The sequence below is a fragment of the Podarcis melisellensis genome, assembly GCF_964234715.1.
Source record: "Podarcis melisellensis genome assembly, chromosome: 9".
NCBI lineage: Eukaryota > Metazoa > Chordata > Lepidosauria > Squamata > Lacertidae > Podarcis > Podarcis melisellensis.
The window spans coordinates 72,396,283-72,419,402 of NC_138541.1; the positions used below are offsets into that span (position 1 = coordinate 72,396,283).

The 23,120-nt window shown below is 40.6% G+C and overlaps 1 protein-coding gene across 1 annotated transcript in view; it reads left to right on the plus strand.

The window, feature by feature from the left end:
- The first annotated feature begins 1,511 nt into the window (after positions 1-1,511).
- Positions 1,512-23,120, plus strand: part of PROM1 (prominin 1) — a 254,938-nt gene continuing 233,329 nt past the window's right edge. The window contains exon 1 of the mRNA XM_081925572.1: positions 1,512-1,531. The gene's annotated coding sequence lies outside the window, so the exon portion shown is untranslated. The remainder of the gene's footprint in view (positions 1,532-23,120) is intronic.

Below are 23,120 nucleotides of genomic sequence, written 5' to 3' on the forward strand. Positions count from 1 at the left end.
CCTTCTGATCGGCAAGTCCTAGGCTCTGTGGTTTTACCACAGCGCCACCTGCGTTCCGCACATTTAATTTAGCTTTGGTAAATAAATGCCGATAGGTGGGTACGGACAAATTCCTAAGATGATCCTAACTCAAAGTTGTGCCCGTATTGGGCTCCAGCTGCAATCGGGCCACAGATTACGTAAGATCTGGATCGCAGGTCGCCGTGTGTGATGTCCCAAAGCCTTTGCCTCAGGGATACAAGGGCGGTATTGTAGCCCAGCTGGTACAAAAGGGATGGTGACAGTCCAATCGAGGTGGCTTTTCTGGCCATAGTTTTCAGCCATGGGCTGATAAACTCCTTGTTGGTTAGATGTACAAGTAATCCCTTCCCCAGGCCAAATACTGAGATCTAAAGCAAGTATTTCAGGGCAGCCCACCAAGCATTAACACCAGTTCTTCAGCCCGTAGATTATTTTGTTTATAGGTTGGATATGTTACTGGGCAAAGCAGACTCGGTGAAATAAATGGTGATTGCAGTGGGTCTGCTGTGTGCATGACTACGTCTGAATGCAACCCCTGACTCCAACATATGCTTTTGGTTGGTGGTAGTGGTCAAAATTACGGCTTTGCCTTCTCTCTCTCCGCTCTTGACCTCTTTCTAACTCTCACAGGAGCCATAAATGCCAGCAGTAAATATCCGTAGTCTCTGTAAACAAGAGCTCACGTCCAAGGTTTGGGCAACGTTCTGTATTCCAAATGGAAACCAAATGGCTGTTTTCTCATAGACCGTACTCGATCACCATAATATTTCAACAACAATAATTAAAACACATCTAAATCAATAAAATGAATGGCGACGTTTCGAACGTGAGCTCTGTGCGCCATGAATTTTATATCAGATAAAGCTGCTTTGTATTAGACAAGGATACATTTTTTAAAAAGTGGATGAGCGAATGAACACGAAACTGCCCGTCCACCCACCTCTGCCTGGCACAATAATATTTGGCCGTTTCCAAGCAGTCTTTCTAAGGGCCTGGGCCCACAGTGCCATCTTGTGGGTGACTGGTGTGCCAGTTTCATTTGCTTGCTTACACTGTGACTTGACGGCTGCAGTTCCTGTTCAGTGAGACACCTTTGCTGGGTGGATAGGAGAGATAAAGAAAATAATAAGGCCAGGCCATGCCAAGGGTGTGAAGATGCATAGCTGCTCAAGCTGTGACTCCCTTCTTTGGGATGCTCTGGTTTGGTCTCAATGCCATTTAGGATATGATCATACTAAAATGAATCAGAAGCCTTTGTGGATGAGGCTTGTTGCATCGTCTGCTGGCTCTGTGCTGCTTTCGCAGGGGTGTTTAATGCTTGTTGGTTATGTAAGCTGCTTTTATCTTATTATTTTCAATAAAACAAAAAAGGCAGTGTTAAGTTGTGGGTGAACATATCAGATGACACAGTGATTCTTCAAACAGCTCTTGTTTATTCACAGGCCCAGAACAGAACTGGGCTGAAGGGTTCAGCCAGCCTGCTTATATAGAGTTCCACTACAATGCAACAGTAACAACTTTCTGTAACTATCCAATCACTGAACGTCACTTTCAGTTCCTTATTTGTGTGTGTGGACCTGAATGAAAACTATCTACAGTATCCCCCTGCTAGCCCAGGGTGAGAACTTCAGTACATAACAGGCAGAACGTACAAGTGGGATAGCTCAGTCAGCAGAGCACGAGACTTTGGATCTCAGGTTCGAGCCCATGTTGGGCAAAATATTCCTACATTGCAGGCGGTTGGACTAGATGACCCCTGTGCTCCCCTCCAATTCTACACCTCTGTGGTTCTATACAGTGTGGGGTGAGTGGTTCATACGTATGGTTGCAATGAACATGAATGATGCTTATTTGGGCATTTTATCTTGCTTTTTATCGGGACGCGGGTGGCACCGTCGTCTAAACCACAAAGCCTAGGGCTTGCCAATCGGATGGTCGGTGGTTCGAATCCCTGCGACAGGGTGAGCTCCCATTGTTCAGTCGCAGCTCCTGTTGGGTTTTTGACTATGTGCCATTCTGTGCAGCTTCACACAGAGTCAATTAAGCATTGTTCAAAGGCAGAAAGGAGTAATTCTGCCTGGAGATATGGGACATTGAATACAGCACTACTCTTGGTTGAGGTCTCACACAGGCATGATGACTTATGACCTTACTGACTGGATAGTTTGTTGGTCAGTGTGGTGTTCTGAGAGTCATTAGGAGTTTGTTAAGAGAGAGCTAGTTAAGATCCATTTATGTTCTTGTATATCATCATCAATCTTTATTATGGTCCAGAGACCCAACAAATCATTACAAAGCAATACACAATTCATACAGCCTGCCTCCAGGTTAAACAAGCATTTTGTTTAGAATATAGGGATCATTTGTTCTTGCAACCACTGATAAAAACTTTGCCACTGCTAATGTTCTAGCATTTGTCCGGTCTTCCAGTAAGAACCTGACATAGTGAGCCTCTGATTTTCCCGGGAAAGGTACCAGCAAGGGTAGTATCAGTTCAGCCCTGGCCTGCTCATATTTTGTACAATGCAACAAAATATGTTTTATGAAATCGATGTCTTGAGCACACGAGCAAAGTCTGTCCTGGTAGGGAACTCCTCTCAACCTGCCATCCAACACGGCAGAAGGAAAGACATTTAGTCTGGCTTTGGTGAAAAGCCTTTGATAGTTTGGTACTGTTAGGTTTTTAATGTAAGATGTTAACTTAAAGACATCTTGTATATAGTAACTTGTTAAGTCTGCTGTAAATAATAAACACCTCAAAGTAACCAAGTTACTAGTAGCAGCGTTCTGGTTCCTGCTTCGTCCATCCTGCCTGCAACTGATTGCTTTCTGGAACTCTGGCTAAGGTCTGGCTAAGGTCCTGCAACAGGTCAAAGTTGCAAAACACCAATAGCTCCTGCCCACCTAGCTATTCGAAAGCACGTCAAGAGCAAGTAGATAAATAGGTACCGCTCCGGCAGGAAGGTAAATGGCCCAGAAGCTGTCTGAGGACAAACACCAGCTCCCTCGGCCTATAGAGTGAGATGAGCACGCATCCCCAGAGTCGTCCATGACTGGACCTAATGGTTAGGGGTACCTTTACCTTTATCTTGCTTTTTAAGGGGCAAATAGTGTTATGTTGTGGGTGAACATATCAGACAACACAGCGATTCTTCAGACAGCTCTTGTTTATTCACAGGCCAGAACAGAACAGAACTGAAGGGTTCAACCAGCCTGATTATATAGAGCTCCACTACAATGCAACAGTAACCACTTTCTGTAACTATCCAATCACTGAACGTCACTTTCTTTTTTTTAAATAAATTATATTTTATTAATTTTCCATACATTCATGCCACATTACAATTTCTATTAAATTTTCGGTTTTTGACTTCCTTCGGCTTCTCTGCCAATCATCCAAATTCTAATTTCTTTAAATACACATTTCCAAATTTTGGTATTGCCTTTATACCTACCCCCCACTTCTATTTTTCCTTTTTACAATATTTCTTATGCTGTTACAGAGCTTCTCTAAATGCTACTAACGTTATTCCATTATCACTTATACATTCCCAGTATTCAACTAGTTTTCCCCAGTCCTCAATGAACTTTTGATCTCGTAGATATCTGATCTTCCCAGTCAGTTTATCAAGTTCTGCATAGTCCATCAGCTTCATTCTCCACTCCTCCAACATTGGTATTTGTTCTTGTTTCCATTTCTGGGCCAGTAATATTCTTGCCGCTGTTACTGCATATTGGAAAAGTTTGTGGTCCTTTCTATTTATTTCATTACCAACAATTCCTAAGAGAAAAGCCTCTGGTTTCTTGACAAATGTATATTTCAACATTTTTTTCAGCTCACTTCAGCATCACTTTGCGTGGCAAGTTTCCTCCCCCAGATGAAATGAAGACGCAGACACCTTGTTTAAGGTTAATGGGCGTGAAAGGCCACAACTTTATTGATTACGGAATTGAAGGTATTGGCCTTAGGCATTGGCTTCTATCGACTACCCGGCATGGTGACCGGCAAGGGTTGAACACAAACCGCAGGAGTCCTGTTGAAGTACGCCAACTAGGATCCCACGGGTGTCACCGCTCGGGGGCGTGCCGGAGGCCCTACCTCTCCAGGCTTCGGACAAGGCCACGCCCCCCCTGGGAGTCCTCTACCGGACTACCCCTTCTCATTGGGGGAAGGTGATGGCGCTCCCTTCCCCCCTCCTTTTTCCTATAATTTGCCCCATGCCAATGCCTAACCGCCAATACCGTGAAAGTTGTGACGATTGCTACGAGGTAGGCGAAAAAACCAAAAGGCAGGAAGTGCGCCAATTTGTAAAAATTCCTACCAAGCCCCTTGCAGCGACCAACCGAAGTCCATAGCAAGGCCAATTCTAGCTAAACCTAAGGGTGGGTGGGATGGGAAAAACCGCTCAGCTGCTGGGGTGAGGGGGAAAGAGGGCGGTCCCTGGGCGTGCCTGGCCTTAAGTAGCCCAGGCCGCGCCTCCCCTCGCCCGCCGATTGGCGGGCTGGGTTGCAGGCACGCCCAGGGATTCCCCAGTTCTCGCGGGGGCGAGGGAAGCCCCCGCGAATGTGGGAGGGTCCTGCCCGCAACACCCTCTCCTCTGCAGGATCGGAAAGGGCTTTCAATTCCTTGTTTGCATATGTGGACCTGAGTGAAAACTATCTACAGTATCCCCCTGCTGGCCCAGGGTGAGAACTTCAGTACATAACAAATAGTATAAAGGATGACCAGGCTAGTGGCTGCAACCATGCTGGCTGTGTTCAATCTCCACTGTTGAAGCCAGGGTGCTACTGGATACCAGTTGGTGGCAACTGTACTCCCACGGTAACCTTTGGCACCCTGAGCGACACCAAAATTTGGCACCTCCACCACATCTCGCCTTCCATTTTATTTCATAGTTGTGGCACCCCCAAGACTCCACATCTGGCCCAACCAGTCGCGCTCCCCTAGATCTGCCTCTGAGTAGACAAGCTGGGTGGGGGAATCGCCCAAATTCACTTCCCAGTCCGCCCAAATGAGCACTGGGAGGTTTTTTTATGCGAGAGGGAGGGTGTGCAATGTATTTATTTATTATTACTACTTTCTTTCTTTTCTTTATCTTTTTAGAAATTTGGTGCACCTAAGAATTTTGCGCCCAGGGCAACTGTCCCTACACCACTGGGCTGTGTTGCAGTTGACTACTACCTAGAAGCAGGGTCTTTTTTGTGTGTGTACATTATTTTGTGCCTCTACAAAGTACTGCTGGGCAGTACAGTGGCACCTTGGTTCTCAAACTTAATCCATTCCGGAAATCCATTCCAAAAACAAAGCGTTCCAAAACCAAGGCACACTTTCCCATAGAAAGTAATGCAAAATGGATTAGTCCATTCCAGACTTTTAAAAACAACCCCTAAAACAACAATTTAAGATGAATTTTACTCTCTAACGAGACCACTGATCCGTAAATTGAAAGCAATAAACAATGTATTGCAGTCACGCAATCAATCAATCAATCAGTAGCTGAACTAGGTTCCACACAGTCACAGAAACAAACAAACAAAAAAAGAGCCGCAAAAAACACAAAATAGCAAAAACAGACAGACCTCAGCTTAACACTCAAAACGGAAGTGTGGCACTCAAAACAGAGCATGTTCAGCTTCTGAAAAAAGTTTGCAAACTGGAACATTCTCTTCCTGGTCTGCAGTGTTTGGGTTCCAAGTTTTTTGAGTACCATGGCGTTTGAGAACCAAGGTACCACTGTACTTAGAGCAGAAACCTCAGGAGGTAAGAGTGCTCTTATGTCTGGATCCCACTTGAAGGTTTCCTCTGGTCATCTGTTTGGCCACTATGAAAACAGGATGTAAGACTAGATATCCCTAAAGGTAAAGGGTAAAGGGACTCCTGACCATTAGGTCCAGTTGTGGACGGCTCTGGGGCTGCGGCACTCATCTCGCTTTACTGGCCAAGGGAGCCAGCATACAGATTCCAGGTCATGTGGCCAGCATGACTAAGCCGCTTCTGGTGAACCAGAGCAGTGCACGGAAACGCCATTTACCTTCCCGCCGGAGCGGTACCCATTTATCTACTTGCACTTTGACGTGCTTTCAAACTGCTAGGTTGGCAGGAGCTGGGACCGAAAGACGGGAGCTCACCCTGTCACGGGGATTCGAACCCCCGACCTTCTGATCGGCAAGTCCTAGGCTCTGTGGTTTAGGCCACCTGATGTCCCTATGTTCCTATAATTAGTTAGTTTAGTTCCCCTCAAACCAGCAAAGGCCTACATGTTCCACAGAAAGCCCTTGGTACATGTGTAGAGCTTTGCACTTCTCTCTCACACTTCTTCAGAGAAACCTTTAACTCGGTGCAAGAGAATACCTGCCCTGACGTAGACTACAGGTGTGTGGATAAAAGAAAATTAATGAGAAAAAATTATAGCGATGTATCAGATGCTAATAATGAAAGACTTTCTCGACAACGTTTGTAGGTTTGCAAGAAGTTCTGTGAGGAATAATATTAGAAATATTGCAAAAATGGCGAAGGAGACGTGATATGTTAGAGATGTAAAGGCAATATTAAGTTAGGAAAGGCATAAGAAGTGATTAAGATGGAGGATTATCAGAGGTGCTGATGGAAGTCCAATAAGAATGTATTTGTGATAAATTGTGTGCTATGTTGTCAGGGAACTGCCATCGGAGCCAGAGGGAGAGGGAGGGCTCCAGAGGGATTCCGGAGAGCGTCCCGGGAGGGAGAGAAGCAGCCCATCTTCTGGGGAAGGAAATCAGCGTAGCACCAGTGGAGAAGGGGGGCAGATGGGGGAATCGGCGAGGTGGCTCCATGACTCCTCGCCGGAGACCAGCGGGGAGAGCACGGGTCCTCCGCTGCCCACACCCTCCCTGCGCAGAAGGCTTCCGCGCAGGGAGAGTAGGCGGAGACTAGGCGTCAAAGAGCTTCTTTGCTGGAAGAAGTTCAAGAAACGCCCACTGACGGATTCTGCCAGCAATTGAGACAGCCACGGGTGAGTGGCTGTCCGGACAGAAAGAGTTCACCCAGGTAACCCAGCCAGGTGTGGCGCCGATTTACGCACGAGCAACCCCTAGAACCAATACAGATGTTTTATAATTTTGTATGTTAAAAACCAATAAAAATATTTTTTTTAAAAAAAACTTTCTCTAAGAGACATGTTTTGAGTGAAATCCTTTATTTCTATGATGGATGTGCTTGAAACCAACTTGAAAAAAGAGCACTCGTATATGAAAATGTTTCACAATTTCCACCCCATTCTGGTTGATTCAGACTCCTCATAAAAGTTGTTGTGTGAAGGTTTAAAGCTTCTGATGAAAGGCTATCCTGCCAGTGTTGCTATTAACCTCTTTGGGGAAATACAGCATTTCTATGCTTACATCAAACAAAATTAGTCAGATCAAAAACATTTATGCCACCAGGAACTTTAGCAAGACTGCATCAAAGATAAGATTCAGTTGGCTTTTGGTGGAAGCAAAATTCCAGCTCCTTTTGAGTCTAATAGCAACAAACTGCTCAAGAGAAAAGTCATTTTCAGAGCTAAAAAGATCAAGAATGAACTACAGACCACAATGTTGCAAGAAGAGGTCTGTGCCTAGCCTTATGTACATCAAAATTTATAATTTTGGTAGCTTATCATTTGACATCATCAATGACTTTGCTCTAAAAAAGCCATGAAATGATTTAAAATTTGGTATCATGTACGCTGTGGGTTAAAGCCTCAGCGCCTAGGACTTGCCGATCGAAAGGTCGGCGGTTCGAATCCCTGCTGCGGGGTGCGCTCCCGCTGCTCGGTCCCAGCGCCTGCCAACCTAGCAGTTCGAAAGCACCTCCAGGTGCAAGTAGATAAATAGGGACCGCTTACTAGCGGGAAGGTAAACGGCGTTTCCGTGTGCGGCTCTGGCTCGCCAGAGCAGCGATGTCACACTGGCCACGTGACCCGGAAGTGTCTCCGGACAGCGCTGGCCCCTGGCCTCTTAAGTGAGATGGGCGCACAACCCCAGAGTCTGTCAAGACTGGCCCGTACGGGCAGGGGTACCTTTACCTTTACCTTTACAGAACACACACAATGCAGGTTGTGTGACCTCTACCATTTATTAAGTGCTAAACAGTGTGTCAAGTTTTCACAAATGCTAAGTAATAAATCCTAAAATATTTTAATTTAAAGGTGTTTCATTTGCAGCTAGGCTTATTATAAACTGCATGTTTTAGTTAGACGGTTGGTTTTTAGTTGCACCCTTAAGTATTGGTTATATATGTAAATTCCAAGGTTTTTTAGCTCTGTTCCTATGATTTGGTATTAGGGCCTCAAAGATGGCCCCAGTCTTGTACTCAGCTATTTTGTGGTGGCACCCACAAGCTTATCCTATTTCCAAATGTGGTCACAAAGTTGGTGACCCCTATGCTAAAGGCTACTATGTTTGATAAATACTGTATTTTCTATTTATACCCCACGCATCTTACTTGGTCGCCCCAGCCACTCTGGGAGGTTTCCAACATATACTTTCCAACATTCCAACATAAAAAAGTAAAGATTTTTTTAAAAAACAACCCTTCCCTATACAGGATTTCCTTCAGATGGTTCGGTAGTCGGATAACCCCATACCCTCTGACATTTCTCTAATGAAAACAGGGACGTCCTAAGGAAAAGCAGGACATTCCTGGGTCAAATCAGAAACCGGAACGGCTTCTCTAAATCAGGGAAGTCCCTGGAAAATAGGGGCACTTGGAGGGTCTGGAGAACAGCGAAATAAGCAGACTGTACAATGGTGATGGGATAAAGTGAGGTCAAATCTTAATTGACAGCAGCAGGCAGGGCGAGGGTTGGCACAATACATTTCCCAGGTTTGTAGAGCTTGAGCCAATAGCTTTAGCTCTGATAATAAACCAGCAATGTTTCTTTCTTTTTTAAAAAATGCCAAAGAAATATAAAATGTCTTTTCTATTTCTAGTAATAGATTACTTGAGTAACCGATTAAGAGAGATTCTCAATGTAACCTTTTATAAAATTTGTTACATAGATGATAGATGATAGATAGATGATGATAGATAGATAGATAGATTAGATAGATAGATAGATAGATAGATAGATAGATAGATAGATAGATAGATGATAGATAGATAGATAGATAGATAGATAGATAGATAGATAGATAGATAGAGATAGATAGATGATAGATAGATAGATAGATAGATAGATAGATAGATAGATAGATGATAGATAGATAGATAGATAGATAGATAGATAGATAGATAGATAGATAGATGATAGATAGATAGATAGATAGATAGATAGATAGATAGATAGATGATAGATAGATAGAGATAGATGATAGATAGATATAGATAGATAGATAGATAGATAGATAGATAGATAGATAGATAGATAGATAGAAAGATAGATAGAAAGATAGATAGATGATAGATAGATAGATGATAGATAGATAGATAGATAGATAGATAGATAGATAGATAGATAGATAGATATAGATAGATGATAGATTAGATCAGTGTTTCCCAACCGGTGTTCCGCGGCACACGAGTGTGCCGTGAGACGTTGCCTCGTGTGCCGCGAGATGCCTGGAGGGAGGCGGGCGAGTCGGGCGGCGAGAGGCGGGGCGGCGGCGGCGAGGAGAGGCCGCGCCTCCTGCTGCTGCCTGGCGCTCCTCCTCGCAGCCGGCAGCGCTGCCTGGGCGCCTCCGCGCGACTCTGCCTCGCTGGGTTTGGTCTCCCAGCAGAGACGGGTCACACGCGCCCCTCCCTCCCTCCCTCAGCCTGCGCGGAGGGAGAGCCAGAGAGAGGCATCGCTCCTGCGCGGCGGGAGAGGGAGCAGCCGGAGCGATGCCCCAAACGAACGCATGGGACCGGAGGGGAAATCCTCTCCGAGGCGGATTGAGCGCAGCTGAGAGAAGCCTTTCGAGGAGCTGCCGTGTCCCCTGGAAACCCCCTTCCCAGCTCTGCCTCAGCCGCCGCCGCCTCAGTTGCCGCCGTCCCTCAGTCCCTCGCTCTGCTGCCTCCTCCCACCCCCAAAGCTTGGAGGTTCCCCAGCAAGGGGGAGGGAAAAAACTTTCACTTTTGTGCGTCCCTCCCGGCGTGACGCTGCGCGCTGACGTCACGGGGCGGGGCTTTAATGGTGGTGTGCCGCGAGATTTTTTTTCAGTAAACAGGTGTGCCGTTGCCCAAAAACGTTTGGGAAACACTGGATTAGATAGATAGATAGATAGATAGATAGATAGATAGATAGATAGATAGATAGATGATAGATAGATAGATAGATAGATAGATAGATAGATAGATAGATAGATAGATAGATAGATATAGATAGATGATAGATAGATAGATAGATAGATAGATAGATAGATAGATAGATAGATAGATAGATAGATAGATGATAGATAGATAGATAGATAGATAGATAGATAGATAGATGATAGATAGATAGATAGATAGATAGATAGAGAGAGAGAGAGAGAGAGAGAGATGATAGATAGATATAGATGATAGATAAGAAACCATCCACAGAAATGCAGTACACATTTGTATACACAAGATGGCAGCAGTTGTTCAGGCTAATCCAACATATAGTGAATGATACCTAAATGATACCCACTACAGTGGTACCTCGGGTTACATACGCTTCAGGTTACATACGCTTCAGGTTACAGACTCCGCTAACCCAGAAATAGTGCTTCAGGTTAAGAACTTTGCTTCAGGCTGAAAACAGAAATCGTGCTCCAGCGACGCAACAGCAGCAGGAGGCCCCATTAGCTAAGGTGGTGCTTCAGGTTAAGAAGAGTTTCATGTTAAGAACAGACCTCCAGAACAAATTAAGTTATTAACCCAAGGTACCACTTTAATATGGTTTTCCCAGTAGTAATGTATGGAAGTGAGAGCTGGACCATAAAGAAGGCTGATTGCCAAAGAATGGATGCTTTTGAATTATGGTGCTGGAGGAGACTCTTGAGAGTCCCATGGACTGCAAGAAGATCAAACCAATCCATTCTGAAGGAAATCAGCCCTGAGTGCTCACTGGAAGGACAGATCCTGAAGCTGAGGCTCCAATAGCTGGCCCCCTCATGAGAAGAGAAGACTCCCTGGAAAAGACCCTGATGTTGGGAAAGATGGAGGGCACAAGGAGAAGGGGACGACAGAGGACGAGATGGTTGAACAGTGTTCTTGAAGTTACAAGAATGAGTTTGACCAAACTGGGGGAGGCAGTGGAAGACAGAAGTGCCTGGCGTGCTCTGGTCCATGGGGTCATGAAGAGTTGGACACGACTAAACGACTAAACAACAACAACAACAATGGTGATAAGAATTCAATGGGGCACAATAAGGCCTTTTCAGCTATAGGCCCCCCACTTTGCAGCTTCCTGCCAAGGAAGGTCTGATAGGTTTTATTTAATTTCCAGCTGAAAACATATTTGCTCTCCGATATGTTTTTTGCTGTGGGCTGGCAACTTAAATTGGGCTGCACTGTTTGGCTGTTTTTATTTGTGAGGGTTGTTTACTGCTTTAAAAACAACAACACCCTTTCTCATATGTTGCTTAAAGGCGCTTCGGGTAAGTCAAAAGCTACACATAAATGTCATAAATAAATTTTCTTGGTAGGCCCTTTTAAAAAAAAAATTGTCAAGGATCATCTACAGAAATTGACCTTTGTATCTGTTCCGGCCCTGTGACTATAATTCTTTCCAAATTTAAAAAGAAGTGTAAGTAACATAGATAAATCATTTCTGACAGGCTTGATTGGAGAATAGCACTATAGGACAGAGTGAACTCTAACTCAAGAAGGGCAAGTCATGCTCGCTTAAGAAGCTGAATGTTAATAAGGGGCACTTGTTTCAGCTTCTGCCAAATGTTACATCATGGGACCATAAAATACCACCATATCGCTGTAACAGAAGAAAGAGGACCAAGATCTGGTAATCGTAAAATTTGCTCTTACTGCATTGGCTCTCAGTATATGGAGGAGGAGTGGAACCTAGGCTACGTATTGTTATAAGGGGGAAAAACCTGGTCCTTTTCCCTTATGGGATACCCAAGAACCCATACAGAGTCCTTATGTAGGTTCTCTATCGGTAGAAAATAACAGAGGCCAACTAGAGAATATTGAGAAGCAAAGCAGCTAGTAAGCCTGATCTTTATTCAACTGTTGCAACAGGGTCCCCACTCACCACACGCAGGAGGGAGGGGGAACCCAGAACAATGGTGCGCAAGCCCTTATATAGGTCCTGTAGCCCAAGACCAACCCCCAAAACATCATACATACATCACAGAAGGGGCAGTCTACAGCTGAATCTTGTCTGGCAGGAAACCTGTTAATGGGTTTACCTGGACAGCCTGTCCATCCTTTTGTGATGATAAATACTTAATTCCTGAGTCCAGGTCACAGGCTCACCCTATTCATATCTTAAATGTGCCCTTAAGGCAGGATTTGTGAGCAAAGAGACAACGGGGAGGTTTTCCCCATTTCTCCTTGCAGAGAAACATTTGAAGTCATTTTGGGAGAGACAAAATGGTTTCAGGACTTTTTTTCCTGCACTGTTTCAGACATATGGTTTATATATTTATTTATGTTTGTGTTTGCTTGGTACATTTATTTTATATCTTAGACCTTATAATTCTCATAACAGTACAGTGGTACCTCAGGTTAAGAACTTAATTCGTTCTGGAGGTCCGTTCTTAACCTGAAACTGTTCTTAACTTGAAGCACCACTTTAGCTAATGGGGCCTCCTGCTGCTGCCGTGCTGCTGGAGCACGATTTCTGTTCTCATCTAAGTTCTAAGTTCTTAACCTGAGATACTATTTCTGGGTTAGCGGAGTCTGTAACCTGAAGCGTATGTAACCCAAGGTACCACTGTACTGGGTAATTACAAGGATCTTCCTTGAGGTGTTCACAAAATCCTGCAGGAGGACCCTCTCTGCCCTGGTCCACTGCCACTCACAGCTGGTCCGCCTCATCCTTGTTGCACTGGCAGGCATGCTGGCTGGCTGGCCTGAAACTTACTCCTTTCCCCCAATATTAAAGGCTGGAAATGTAATGAGACTGAAGGTACCTTTTACCACCTTTGGTGGACCTGCCCAAAGATTAAAGCCTTTTGGGAGATGATCTATAATGAAATTAAGAAGGTCCTTAAGTGGACTTTTCCTAAGAAACCTGAGGCTTTTCTTCTGGGCATGGTTGGCCAACTGGTGCCAAAGAAGGATAGGACTTTTTTTATGTACGCTACCACAGCAGCAAGAATTCTTCTGGCAAAGTATTGGAAGATGCAAGAACTACCTACTCTGGAAGAATGGCAGACAAAGGTGACAGACTTCATGGGACTGGAAGAGATGACCGGCAGAATCCGAGACCAGGGGAAAGAGACAGTGGAAGAGGACTGGAAGAAATTCAAAACATATCTCAAAAACTGTTGTAAAATTGAGGAGTGTTAAGATGTCAAGGGGTAAGAAGTAGAGAATTACAGCTGTAACTAATAAGTTTAAGGAAATTTAATGAAAGGGAACTAATAGACAAATTGACTAAAGGGTTGCTAAAGAATTGTAGAATAAGGATGCAGCGAAAGGGAGGTATGGGGAAGTGGGAGGAAAGAAGGTGTATGAATTTAAGGTTATGAAATTATATATGTTTAATGTTTTGTATGTTTTTGTTTTGTGCTGTGTTTGTTTTTTATTATGTGTTTGAAAAAATGAATAAAAATTATTTTTTTAAAAAAAGAAACTTACTCCTTTCCCTCCCTTGAAAGAATCACCTTCATTTGCTGCGGCTGCTACCACTATCAGGTAAAGCAGGTGAACCCAGCGCTGCACCGAGGAGGAGAAGCAAACTGCTTTTGCTCATGTGTCACAATGGCCCACCAGAACAGAAGTTCTCTTTTTTTCCTCCCCCCCCCCCAATGGTAAATCTTTATTGGTTTAAAATACAACAAAGGTACGGTAAGTACAGAAAAGTTACATACAAAAAAAGAGAACATCAAGACATAAAAGTAAGAATTATTTTAAAAAAAGACAATAAAGATGGAGACACATGGAGATTGCAGAGTTTCGAGAAACTAAAAGATAAAGTGCAAGATTGGCTACACTATTACCAAATCAGAGAGGTCTTTAATATGGATAAAAAAATAGGTTTCCAGGTGGAAAAATCGAAATTAGAAACGGAATTGTTAGAACCTAAAACTAAGGTATTGTCAAGAATGTACAACTTGCTGTTAAAATGGAATACTCAGGATGAAACGGTCAAATCAGCTATGAGTAAATGGGCACAAGACATTGGTCATAACATTATGTTTGCTGACTGGGAACGGTTATGGACCACTGGTATGAAATTCACGGCATGTAATGCCTTGAAAGAAAATATTATGAAAATGATTTATAGGTGGTACATGACACCAGTCAAGCTTGCAAAGATATATCATTTGCCTGACAATAAGTGTTGGAAATGTAATGAAACTGAGGGAACATTCTTTCACCTCTGGTGGACGTGCCCAAAGGTTAAGGCTTTCTGGGAAATGATATATAATGAACTGAAAAAGGTATTTAAGTATACCTTTCTTAAGAAACCAGAGGCCTTTCTCTTGGGCGTTGTTGGCCAGAAGGTGTTAAAGAAGGATAGAACCTTTTTTATGTATGCAACAACAGCAGCAAGAATACTTATTGCAAAGTATTGGAAGACACAAGATTTGCCCACCTTGGAAGAATGGCAGATGCAACTGATAGACTACATGGAACTGGCAGAAATGACTGGCAGAATCCGAGACATGGGAGAAGAACAAACAGAAGAAGAGTGGAAGAAATTTAAAGATTATCTGCAAAAACATTGTAAATTATTTGAATGTTAAAGTGATGCAGGATATAGAGATAATGCGGCATTAGTGACAAAGTTGAAAGGAATGTGCAAAGATGTTTTATAAGTAACAAGTAAAGAAATACAGCAAAATTAATCAATGATGGGGGATTAGAAGATAAGTGGATAGCAGCGGTAATGGTTAATTTAAAAGAAATTAAGCAATATTAAAATCAGTCAAAATAGAGGAAGAATTTGCTGAGACTAAATTGGAAATTGGAATACAGAAAAGGGAGGTGTGAGGAAGTTGGGAAAGTAAGTTACATGAAACTAAGAGTTGAACTTATATATTTTTGTTTGATTTTTGTGTTTTATATTGTTTATTGTTTGTTATTGTGTTGTCTTGTTTTTGTTTGTTATGATAAAATCTGTTGAAACCTTAATAAAAATCTTTTGGGGAAAAAAGACAATAAAGAAAAGGGGGGAAGAAAAAGATTCAAAACTTTGTACAAAATCATATCCATCAAATAAAAAATTCTGCGTAAAACTTCCAATCATTCTCATTTTAAAGTTTCTATTGTCATGGTTTTATCGCGCAGCTTTACTTTATTTTCTTTTTCATACATTCCACTAAAGTATTTGTTTCATTCATTTTTGTTCACAAGTATCATTCAAGTTCCGCTAAGATGGTATTATTTTTTACAACATAATCTTATATATTACTTAAATATTTTCCATTCTCCATATGTTTTCTGATTTAAAACTCCCCTGACTTTTCCTGTCAACTTTGCTATTTGGAAATATTCTATCATAAGTGTCTACCATTCTGTTATCGTTGGTGTTATTTCACTTTTCTCAAAGGTTTTTCGCTGGGCCACACTTTCAGAATAAAAGTTTGCTCATGCCACACGGCAGTGTTTTTTTTATTGGTAGGAAATACATTGGAAAACAAAAAAGAAACAATTCCAAGCAGTGCTTGTTCTATAACACAGAGCACAACTGCTTTAAAATATGATCGTGGGACGTCCAGAAAGTATAAAACACTGCAGCTGCATAAGAACATGAATCATCCCGAAATATAATTTATAAAAGAGCCTCTTACACATGTTCTTTAAGTATGTATGCAAAGTCAATGAGAGGTGTGAGCTTGCTTTTGCTGGGCAGTCTCATATTAGGTCTAATTTGAGACAAAGTCTCGTCTCCTCATCAACAGAAAGAAGCCTTTCTCTTTTCTGAGCTCTCATATTTGTCAGAGTTGAAAATCCCTGTTCACAACAATATGTCATGGAGAACTGTAGAAGAATAACCACTGCTTTTGAAGAGAGGCATCAATACTGTTTCTGGTTGTATATCTATATCTATATCTATATCATCATGGTGGCACCTCCGGATGCTGCACCCCCCTGCAATCCCTACACAGATCTGGCTGACACAGGCCACAAAACCACAGCTCGCCCCTATACACGAAGCCAAGCCAGAGCACAACTAAGTGCAGTACAGCCATCTTCTCAGAAAAACTCTTCACAAAGTTCAAGAGGTCAAGACACAAAGACTTTAGCAACTAATCCACACCTAATGACCCACCTAAGTGGTACTCAGGATATCACTCAAGAAATCACTCAAGATATCCCTCAAGTAATTAAGGAACAAAAGAAGAAAAGGCACACTAGCCTGGGAACTTCCTCTCTGCCCAGAACATTGGAGGCTATACACCACACCCCCTCAACAGTATTTATAGGAACTCAAACACTGAGATCCTGCTCTGTTCCAGTAACAAGAAGCCGAAAGCACCAGCCTGAAGATGACGAGTGAGACCTCGTCGAAACGTCGCCTAGACACCCCAACTTTTACACGGGAAGACACCCGAGGACACCAAAACCTGCATCTATATCATCTATATCTATATCTATATCATCTATATCTATATATATATCTATATCTATATCTATCATATCCATAGATAGATAGATAGATGATAGATAGATGATAGATAGATAGATAGATAGATAGATAGATAGATAGATAGATAGATGATAGATAGATAGATAGATAGATAGATAGATAGATAGATAGATGATATACCATCAGATAAATGAGACATTTAAGCAGGACAGGAAAATAGGATTTCAGAAGGAGAGGTCAAAGTTAGAAACAGAATTGTTAGAACCCAATACTAAGAATTTGTCTAGAATGTATAACTTGCTGTTGAAATGGAATACACAGGATGAAACGGTGAAATCAGCTATGATTAAATGGGCACAGGATATCGGTCATGACATTATGTTTGCTGACTGGGAACAGTTATGGACCACTGGTGTTAAATTTACGGCATGTAATGCCTTAAAAGAAAACATAATGAAAATGATTTACAGGTGGTACATGACCCCAGTCAAGCTTGCAAAAATTTACCATTTGCCCAATAACAAATGCTGGAAATGTAATGAGACTGAAGGTACCTTTTACCACCTTTGGTGGACCTGCCCAAAGATTAAAGCCTTTTGGGAGATGATCTATAATGAAATTAAGAAGGTCCTTAAGTGGACTTTTCCTAAGAAACCTGAGGCTTTTCTCCTGGGCATGGTTGGCCAACTGGTGCCAAAGAAGGATAGGACTTTTTTCATGTATGCTACTACAGCAGCAAGAATTCTTCTGGCAAAGTATTGGAAGATGCAAGAACTACCTACTCTGGAAGAATGGCAGATAAAGGTGACAGACTTCATGGGACTAGCAGAGATGACCGGCAGAATCCGAGACCAGGGGAAAGAGACAGTGGAAGAGGACTGGAAGAAATTTAAAACATATCTTAAAAACTGTTGTAAAATTGAGGAGTGTTAAGATGTCAAGGGGTAAGAAGTAGAGAATTACAGCTGTAACTAATAAGTTTAAGGAAATTTAATGAAAGGGAACTAATAGATAAATTGACTAAAGAGTTGCTAAAGAATTGTGGAATAAGGATGCAGCGAAAGGGAGGTATGGGGAAGTCGGTATATGTTTAATGTTGTGTATGTTTTTGTTTTGTGTGGTGTTTGTTTTTTATTATGTGTTTGAAAAATGAATAATTTTTAAAAAAATAGATAGATAGATGATAGAGAGAGAGAGAGAGAGAGATGATAGATAGATGATAGATAGATAGATAGATAGATAGATAGATAGATAGATAGATAGATGATAGATAGATAGATAGATGATAGATAGATAGATAGATAGATAGATAGATAGATAGATAGATAGATAGATAGATGATAGATAGATAGATAGAAGATGATAGATAGATGATAGATAGATAGATGATAGATAGATAGATAGATAGATAGATAGATAGATAGATGATAGATAGATATAGATAGATTAGATAGATAGATAGATAGATAGATGATAGATAGATGATAGATATAGATAGATAGATGATAGATAGATAGATAGATAGATAGATAGATAGATAGATAGATAGATAGATAGAAGATGATAGATAGATGATAGATAGATAGATGATAGATAGATGATAGATAGATAGATAGATAGATAGATAGATAGATGATAGATAGATATAGATAGATATAGATAGATAGATAGATGATAGATAGATAGATAGATAGATAGATGATAGATAGATAGATAGATAGATAGATAGATAGATAGATGATAGATAGATAGATAGATAGATGATAGATAGATAAATAGATAGATAGATAGATGATAGATAGATAGATAGATAGATAGATAGATAGATAGATAGATGATAGATAGATAGATAGATAGATAGATAGATAGATAGATAGATGATAGAGATAGATAGATAGATAGATAGATAGATAGATAGATAGATAGATAGATAGATGATAGATAGATAGATGATAGATAGATAGATAGATAGATAGATAGATAGATAGATAGATGATAGATAGATGATAGATAGATAGATAGATAGATAGATAGATAGATAGATAGATAGATGATAGATATAGATAGATAGATAGATAGATAGATAGATAGATAGATAGATAGATAGATGATAGATAGATAGATAGATAGATAGATAGATAGATAGATGATAGATAGATAGATAGATGATAGATAGATAGATAGATAGATAGATTAGATAGATAGATAGATAGATAGATGATAGATAGATAGATAGATAGATAGATAGATAGATAGATAGATGATAGATTAGATGATAGATAGATGATAGATAGATAGATAGATAGATAGATGATAGATAGATAGATAGATAGATAGATAGATGATAGATAGGTGATTAGATATAGATAGATGATAGATAGATAGATATCATTTATTTATTTATTTATTTATCTGTCTATCTGTCTATCTATCTATCTATGGAGATAGGTAAATGTCGTAGATACTGTAGATGATAGATAGATGATAGATAGATGATAGATATAGATGATAGATAGATAGATGATAGATAGATAGATGATAGATACATGATAGATAGATAGATAGATGATAGATAGATAGATAGATAGATAGATAGATAGATAGATAGATGATAGATAGATGATAGATGATAGATAGATAGATGATAGATGATAGATAGATAGATAGATAGATACAAAGATAGATAGATAGATAGATGATAGATAGATAGATAGATAGATAGATAGATAGATAGATAGATGATAGAGATAGATAGATAGATAGATAGATAGATAGATAGATAGATAGATAGATAGATAGATGATAGATAGATGATAGATAGATAGATAGATAGATAGATAGATAGATAGATAGATAGATGATAGATAGATAGAGATAGATAGATAGATAGATAGATAGATAGATAGATAGATAGATAGATAGATAGATGATAGATAGATGATAGATAGATAGATGATAGATAGATAGATAGATAGATAGATAGATAGATAGATAGATGATAGATAGATAGATAGATAGATAGATAGATAGATAGATAGATAGATGATAGATAGATAGATAGATAGATAGATAGATAGATAGATGATAGATAGATAGATGATAGATAGATAGATAGATAGATAGATAGATAGATAGATGATAGATTAGATGATAGATAGATAGATAGATAGATAGATAGATAGATGATAGATAGGTGATTAGATATAGATAGATGATAGATAGATAGATATCATTTATTTATTTATTTATTTATTTATCTGTCTATCTGTCTATCTATCTATCTATGGAGATAGGTAAATATCGTAGATACTGTAGATGATAGATAGATGATAGATAGATGATAGATAGATATAGATGATAGATAGATAGATGATAGATAGATAGATGATAGATACATGATAGATAGATAGATAGATAGATAGATAGATAGATAGATAGATGATAGATGATAGATGATAGATGATAGATGATAGATAGATGATAGATAGATGATAGATGATAGATAGATATCATCTATCATCTATCTATGGTATCTATCTCAATAGATAGATAGATGGATGGATAGATAGATAGATAGATAGATAGATAGATAGATATAGATAGATAGATAGATAGATAGATAGATAGATAGATAGATGATAGATAGATATAGATATAGATGATAGATGATTAGATAGATAGATGATAGATAGATGATAGATAGATAGATAGATAGATAGATAGATAGATAGATAGATGATTGATAGATAGATAGATAGATAGATGATAGATAGATAGATAGATAGATAGATAGATAGATAGATAGATAGATGATAGATAGATAGATGATAGATAGATAGATGATAGAGATAGATAGAGAGATAGATATATAGATATTTTAATACACCATACTGAAATGTTTACATGTTCCTTTGTTTGTCCTTGAATCTCCCTGCCACAATTGCCATCCTCTCCTGGCACGCCAGTGTGGCGCACCACACCTTTTGAAAACCATTGCCCTAGAAGATGGGGCCCAGAAGGAAAGGCTGGGAGAGCAAGGACTAAGCCCAAGGAAGGGCCCTGCCACCCACTTGCCCACCTGCTTCCAGGGGGCTCAGTCCCCACTGTGAAATGATAGTGGGTGGCACTTAAGGCTTCTCCATCCTAGAAAGCACAGGGCCGAGTGGTTTTACATTTGCCCCATAGCTTTCCCCTGCAAAACACACTTTTCACTGCTGAACCAGAATGGCAATTCTCAGAAAACCTAATTGCCACTTGTTCTGATTCAGCGGTAAAAAGCAGGTTTTCCTGGGGGAAATGGAAACATTGATCATTTTTAAAAAAACTTTTTTTAAATTCAAAATTAAAACAAAACATATTATCCAGAAACATATGATCCTTATTCCTCCCCATTCTTCACCCTCCCACACAAATCCCACCCACCCCAGGCTTCCCTCAGTTCCAGTCTTTGATTTCTCTAAGAAAGCTGTTTTCTGCATGTTACACAGTTGTATAGATCCTCAAACTATTTAGCTGATTATCAGCAATAAAAAGTTTGTGAATGTTTATTCAAAACCAGCCAAGGAGTCCAGTTTGCTTTGTTGCGTCTTCAGATACTTTGTAAAGGGTTCCCATTCATCTTTAAAGTCACAGTTATCCTTGTCCCGTAGCTTATATGTCAATTTTGCCACTTCTGCATAGTCCATCAATTTTTCTTGCTATGATTCTTTAGTTGGGGTTTCTTCAGTCTTCCATCCTTGTGCTATTACAACTCTCGCAGCCGTTGTCGCATACATGAAGATGTTTTTCAGCTTTTTGGGCAGATCTTTCCCTACAATCCCTAACAAAAATGCTACAGGTTTTTTAACAAATGTTAAATGGAACATTTTCTTCAATTCATTGTATATCATTTCCCAAAATATTTAATTACATTACAATCCCACCACATATGATAAAATGTCCCTTCCTTTTCTGTACACTTCCAACATATATTTGAACTAGTTTTGTACATTTTCCCTAACTGCACTGGTGTCGTGCACATAATCTTCATGTAATTCTCCTTCAGTAGGGAACAATCTGTAAATTTTAAATCAGTGTTCCATAATTTTTCCCAATCTTCCATCATAATGTTGTGACCTGGAAACATTGATCTGAGTCCTGTAAAACCACTCCCCTGGTTGCTTATTTCTTCTACATTTTTCCCTCCACTCGTCTCCACTTTATTTGTCTCCACTCCTTTTCTTTCAGAACAACGACTTCTTATTGGCCAAGTGCCCTCAGTGCATTGGTTACGGACTAAAATCTATGCACTTTCTTTAGACGCAGAGCTACCATGTTTTATCTTGCTTGTAACAGTCCTTTAGCATGAATTTATGTTTTTGCCTCTCAAGTGGCACACAAGCTTAAGGGCAGCCATGGTGGGTCAAGTACAATCGCTCCATCTGCTGCAGCTTCATGCCTCTTGCAGTGGCCCCATCATCAAGAAGTGAAGATCGAAAGTTTTGACAGCCCTGGCTTTTAATGGATTGCTTCTTTGAATGGGACCCTGTGCCAGTCGCCATCTCCTGAAGTAGAGTTCTTCCATTTATACAAGACTCAATATACTGCTTGATCAGCAGACTCATGCGTGAAGCTGTAGTTGAGGAAGCAAGGACTCTTTCAATACAGCTCCTGTTCCAGCCAGTGCCCCCATTTTGGCATCTGCTTTGAAGAGCTGATGCTAAATGGGAACGACACGTTCAGAGCAAATCAAGCATAAAATAGCTTTGCTCCAAAGATTTATTACAGGGTGTCTAATATAGATAATATATATTCCCAGGGCATTGATCCTCCATTTTTCATTACTTGTATCTAAAACGGCATGTGGCTCTATAAGATAATGGTAGTCCTGTTTTCCTCCATCTGGGAAAAGAAAGTTTTGCTTTTTTTTTTTAAGTGTGTAGAAAGGTAAAGGTAAAAGAACCCCTGACCATTAGGTCCAGTCATGACCGACTCTGGGGTTGCAGCGCTCATCTCACTTTACTGGCTGAGGGAGTCAGCGTACAGCTTCCGGGTCATGTGGCCAGCAGGACTAAGCCACTTCTGGCGAACCAGAGCAGCACACGGAAACGCCGTTTACCTTCCCGCCAGAGTGGTACCTATTTATTTACTTGCACTTGATGTGCTTTCGAACTGCTAGGTTGGCAGGAGCTGGGACCGAGCAACGGGAGCTCACCCCGTCATGGGGATTCGAAACGCCGACCTTCTGATCGGCAAGTCCTAGGGTTTATGGTTTAACTCACAGCACCACCCGCATCCTCTTTAAGTGTGTCGGATAGTTTTAAAGGAAGACATAATGTATACTGCGGTGCTCTTTTCTAGTGTTCAAGAAGGCTAGTCAACATATTGTAGAAAGCTGCCATTTTACAAACAAGGGAATACAGAGAGAAAAACCTC